This window comes from Mixophyes fleayi, chromosome 4 (genome assembly GCF_038048845.1).
Source record: "Mixophyes fleayi isolate aMixFle1 chromosome 4, aMixFle1.hap1, whole genome shotgun sequence".
Taxonomy (NCBI): domain Eukaryota; kingdom Metazoa; phylum Chordata; class Amphibia; order Anura; family Limnodynastidae; genus Mixophyes; species Mixophyes fleayi.
Window position 1 is genome coordinate 71,604,191 of NC_134405.1, and position 6,006 is coordinate 71,610,196.

The following is a 6,006-nucleotide window of genomic DNA, read 5'->3' on the forward strand; positions in this document are numbered from 1 at the left end:
CTTTGCTTACTTTTTCCTAGCACAGGGAACTGGGTATAAACTATGTTGCTATTTCTTTACCTGCTCTATTGTATTTTAGGTCTTTCTGCACCGGTCCACACTCCAAATGATGACATACCCTGCCCCTAGTCCTGTTCCACATATCACTGCCCACTGGACAAGTGTTTGCATAGTGAGAGGATTACTACACTTCAGTAAGGCCCTATGCCCATGGCTGCCTTTATTTTTATCTCTCCCCTGCTCTGCTATTTGTCGGGAGAACAGACCGTTAACGCTGAATAGATATCACTATTCAATATATGAATAGATATCATTATTCTATATACTAGTGATTTACAGAGCTGGATGACAGTGCAGGGAAATAGGAAAGCAGAACATGCAACAATTACCCTGGAGCCTGCACATCTCTGCTATGTGTCAGTGGCGGGTCGGAGTAAAGAGCTGGGAAATCATACATGCATCATTTCCTGGCATCTCACACTGTTTATATTGCTGCTAATGGGGATAGCGATGGAGTGTAAAACACTGACCAGTAATGCTGGAGCTGCCCTGAATTGCAGAGTGGTTGGAAAGCAACGTTTGCAAAACCACATGTCAGAATGAGCCCTGAAGAAATAATTTAGTACAGTTTGCATCTACCTGAGCATAATCACTAAATACAGTTGCAGACACCACTATGTGTTTCAGCTGTAGATCAAACTTGTGTAATGAAGCATTATTTTCCCTTATTACATCAGCAACGTCACTGTTCCATCCTGTTTCTTTTCTTTAAGAATATCTGAACAATAGGTTTTTTACTCCTCATGGCTGCTCTTCAATTCCAAAAGGTGACCCAGAGGGTGAGGTGTGGCCACTGCATGATGATTGGCACAATGGATTTATTGTACTAAAACAATGTATACCCTACAAGTACTGTAATACTATAGAGAATAAAGGAAACAGCAACTGGTACTGTGTAACCAAAGTGTCAAAGATCGTAATGCAAGTTTGGTGACCTAGAAAGGTAAAAGATCAGGTACTACTGGAGCACATCAGCATATTTATTAGGATACTTAACAGATGCATGCTCACACTAATAGGTTTTATATATTAACCAATACAGGTCATTATAGATCAGTGTTTGCTACCCTGTGACACTCCAGGTGTTGTGAAACTACAAGTCCCAGCATACCCTTCCAGCAATAAGCTGCTATATATTGGCAAAGCATGCTTGTAGTTTCACAACACCTGGAGTGTCACAGGTTAGCCAACACTGTTATAGATGATGGTCACTGATGTTTAGCAACAGATCCTTTTTGCAGATGGATAGACAGGAAGGGATATCCTAGTCTTCCAGACAGCAGGAGAAAGTTTTCCATCCTCTGGTGACCTTGTGCACACGGGTGTCACGAACGCCGAACTTGTCCTAAATACAGCAATCTGAACAGCTGGCCATGACTGGTATCCCCTTAGTCACTTAGCAATGAATACACCTTTTCTACCACCACAAAGAATTTATTATGGTGTCCTTATGTTCACCAAACCCACTTTATTAATGTTTCGCACGTAAATCGCATACACATGTAGCATGAGCCTCCCTGGGCTTCGTAACTTCACAAAATCACGGAGAACACACTAGATTAAATTTATTTAATCTGAAAAATGTTTCCAAGGCTTAGTTCCAATAAAATTTATACATTAAGTTGCCCAAAAAGGAAATAAAACCAGAGTCACTACTTACTAGTTAAGACTTGGCGTGTGTGTGAGGGAAAACAATTGAGAAATATGGGACATTTCAGTCTTGATAGACCCCCCTCATGAAAAAGCACACGTTATTGTCTAAGGCAGAAAATTTTAAACCTTTTTCCGCATAGCTCTTACCCCCCACCTTTTGGAGTTTAGCTGTCAATAAGGGTAGATTGATCGTCCAAATGTCACAGGGCTTTCAAAGTGAGCTAGGGATGTCCTGAGATTGGGAATGTTCACAGGACCTGAGTTCTCACCTCTGCTCGTTTGGCTTGGCTGGTCAGGTCCACATCTGCATACCAAAAAGAGATTCTTATCTATCTCTTTCTGGCTAATTTCACAAGATTATTGACTCTTGCATAGGTTCAGACACATGTCATCTAGCAAAGCACACGTTGAGATTACATTGCAAGGTTACATATAATATACATGAATTCAACAGAAAATAACAATCGGTCATTAGATATACTGCATAATCGTCACAACGGGTGTTCATTTTTACATGTTTACCAGCGATATTGAAGTCTATTAAATATGCTGCAAAATCCTAGATATATATAGGTATGCATACATCTATGCTCAGTAAAATGCAATAGGCTTTGATAAGAACACTCATTAACCAAATAATACATTGTGTTGCAGGGCATCTTAGAGAACACACTTGGATGCTCTGGTAAAAGTGAAGACAAAGTAGAAAGGTAAACATAGAAAGATTGTTAAGTACAGTAGTTTTTCAGGCTATTGTATTGAAATTTGTTTATAAAATATTCACTTAAGACACCAGAGTCAGTTGATAGAAGAAAACAGGATTTCCATACAAGACAGGGCCTGATTCATTAGTGATCTTATCTTGTGCAAAAGTTAAGATGCTTATTTTTAAGAAGAGACGGGGAGATAAGAGTGAAGTTAAGATGGATTTTCATCTTAACTTAAGAAATTCTTCACTTACGCAGTGGATTTTGCTGCTTATTAGCCTTTTCTGAGCATGCACAGAGTGGATTTGCTTAAGATAAGCAAAAAACGGCAGATGAGATCACTAATGAATCAGGCCCAGAAAGATAACAAAGAGCAAGAAAAAAAAAAAAACACAGGAATTAGGAAGGAGAGTAGAGAGATGCATGATAATTAGGGACACTAAAGCTTAAAAGGTAAAGAAGATGAAATGAGAAGTGTGAGAATAAAGTATAGTTTCTTTTTGTTTAGAAATAGTTTTATTTTTAAGAAAACAGTAGGTAAGGGTGGATTAGTGAGTTTATGAGAACTTTAGTGGTAAGAAATTTTGGACAGGGTTCCTGATATCACAGATAACAGCCTAAAGCAGTGTTTCCCAACTCCAGTCCTCATGCACCCCCAACACCTCATGTTTTGAGGATTTCAGATGGGAAACAGATACAGATGGGATAATTACTGACCCAGCCAAGTAGACTAAGTCACCTGTGCATGATTAACAAAATCCTGAAAACATGAGCTGTTGGGGGTGCACGAGGACTGGAGTTGGAAAACACTGGCCTAAAGGAACCAGAGGCCTGCAATACAAAATACGGAGGATCCTCAAGAATGCTCACAGAGAAGCTTTCCAGGATCCGGCTGGACAATTACATTGAGAGTTGTATATCCGACGAGTCACATACACTTTAGCCAGTCCTGGCCAGGTGAGCAGGGCTATATTCTTCCTTCTCACACTCCGAAAGGATTTCGATTATAGTGACTTTAAGAGGACTCTGATATAAAAAAAATTATTAACCTCATAGTACCCATAGACTACTCCAAATATTGAGCCAGGGCCTATAATAAGTAACAAGTTAAAATTGATTTTGAAACGTAACTTTTATTATAGAAAATATTTTATTTGTCCCAGTAGGAATTTAACTTTCATCATTGCCTTTCATTATAGATTAGAAAATAAATAAAAAAGAAATTAGACTACTATAGTTATCAAACTTAATATAGAGCGATAATTGTTCTTCTAGCAAGCTAAGTAATACAATTATTTGAACCTAAATCAAATAATCAATTTTTTTATATAAGAGGTGTATGTATGCATAACCTGTAGGAAACCTTAATAGTGTAGGTTGAACTTTTACTCAATATATCTCTCCCTGCTCTTCTCCCTGAATTACTTAACCCATATAATCAAGGCCTTAACTGTGTGCATTTTGTGGTCTCGTCCAGGATTGTAGAATATGACCTTTCTCTGTCGATGTTAATGATTCTCACCTAAACAAGATTGTGTCTACCACAGAGTCCCGTGGGATACCACATATAGCTGAAGTCAACAAAATTGTGTTATTGTTCATTACAGTGTCTATATAGTTATTGTTTATATAACACTCCACACGATCAGGAAATAGAGTAACTTGTACTGACAGAGAGTCAGTGCTGTTTACATAGATTAGTACAATCCAAATGATTCTTCTCACATGTACAATCTGGAGTCTTCCTAATTTCCACCCAGATAAACCAATTAGTTGTAGTTATATTTGGAAGAGTAAATTTCTCCACTTCCAGGTTTTCATTAACTTTATGGATGCTCTCTTTGAGTGATTAAGGTACTGTAGATTGCCAGGATAATGGGATTGACTGCTCAAGGGTTTGATTAGTCCTTCCTTCTATCTGTTTGAGTGGGGGTGGTTCCCTGACAAGAGATGAAGTGAATTTACCAGCCCCATGTATAAGGCTTTCTAAAACGTTACCACAAAATGGACCCTGCAGTCAGAGACAATTTCCAAGGAAAGTGTATGAAGTCGGAAGACCTCTTTGGTGAAGATCTAGGAGAGTTGGAGGACTAACCAGTTTTTCCAAGGCTGTAAAGTGCACTTTCTCAGAGAACTGATCCACCACAACCAGCTCCCAAGGTGACACCACTGACAGTGGTGTTACCTTGGGAGCTGGGGAGGGCTGTGATGAAATACATGGAGACATGAGCTCATGGCCTCTGTGGAATGGGCAGGGGCATCAGAGCCCAGAGGAGAGAATGTGTGGTACTTTCGTGAGTGCATTAGCAGTGCAGGATTGAATGAAGGAGACAACATCCTTCCTTACCAAAGGCCACCAGAAATCCTTGGGGACTAAATTGATTGTTTGCCAATTGCAGGAGTTGCTGTTGACAACCAAGGGAAATAAAACTCTTCCTTCAGATGCCCCAGGCTGCTGTTTCCTGGACCTGGATCCTGTCGAGCAACTCCATAGAGATGCCCGATCACAAGAGCTTGGAGGGATATTGGCTTCTCCCTTCTCCCACTATGATGGATCATTGTGGAAAGAACTGCAGAACTGCCGGGAGAGTTCACCAGCCTTAATTTTGCTAGATCCCTGCTGGCATGTTATGATGAAATCAAACCTGGTCGTGAATATATATATATATATATATATATATATATCAAAAATAGAAATGAAGTAGGCGCCTTCTGTTAATAGATATATTCAAATAATGTGTGTACCAGAAAGATGATAATAATAGACACTTTAAAGATTGTGTTGAATTGATGATTCTTCCCGGACAAAAATGTCCGGGAAGATCAGGTACTCTCACGAAAGAAACAGAAAAAGATCATAGTGTAATATCTTCTAGAGACTGTGAGATCTACAACCATAAACACTCCACCATAAATCTGCGTACCAAAAAGTAAGATATTGTAGGCTTTGTATGCACATTATTTGAATATATCTATTTACAGAAGGCACCTACTTCATTTCTATTTTTGATATAATTTTCTCTTTTGGTGGACTAACCTACCAGTTTTGAAGCAGTGCTGCCACATGTACATATGGGAATTATCTTCACATGAACTTTAATTTGTTTACATCAGATATACAGTAAGCGCCAAGTGTATTCATATTTATATTGTTCTATATATATATATATATATATATAGATATATGTGCAAAGATTCAATATTTGCGTAGTGTTGAGCCTACATTTTTAAGACCTCTGCAATTGGCCCTGGCATGCTGTCAATCAACTTCTGGGCAACATACTGGCTGATGGCCGCTCATTCTTAGTTTGTCAGAATTTGTGGGTTATCGTTTGTCCACCCGCCTCTTGAGCATTGACCACAAGTTCTCAATGGGATTAAGGTCTGAAAACTTTCCTGGCCATGGACCCAAAATGTTTTGATCCCGAGCCAATTGGTTATCACTTTTTCCTTATGGCAAGGTGCTCCATCATGCTGGAAAAGGCATTGTTCATCACCAAACTGTTCTTGGATGGTTGGGAGAAGTTGCTCTTGGTGGATGTTTTGGTACCATTCTTTATTCATGGCTGTGATCTTAGGCAAAATT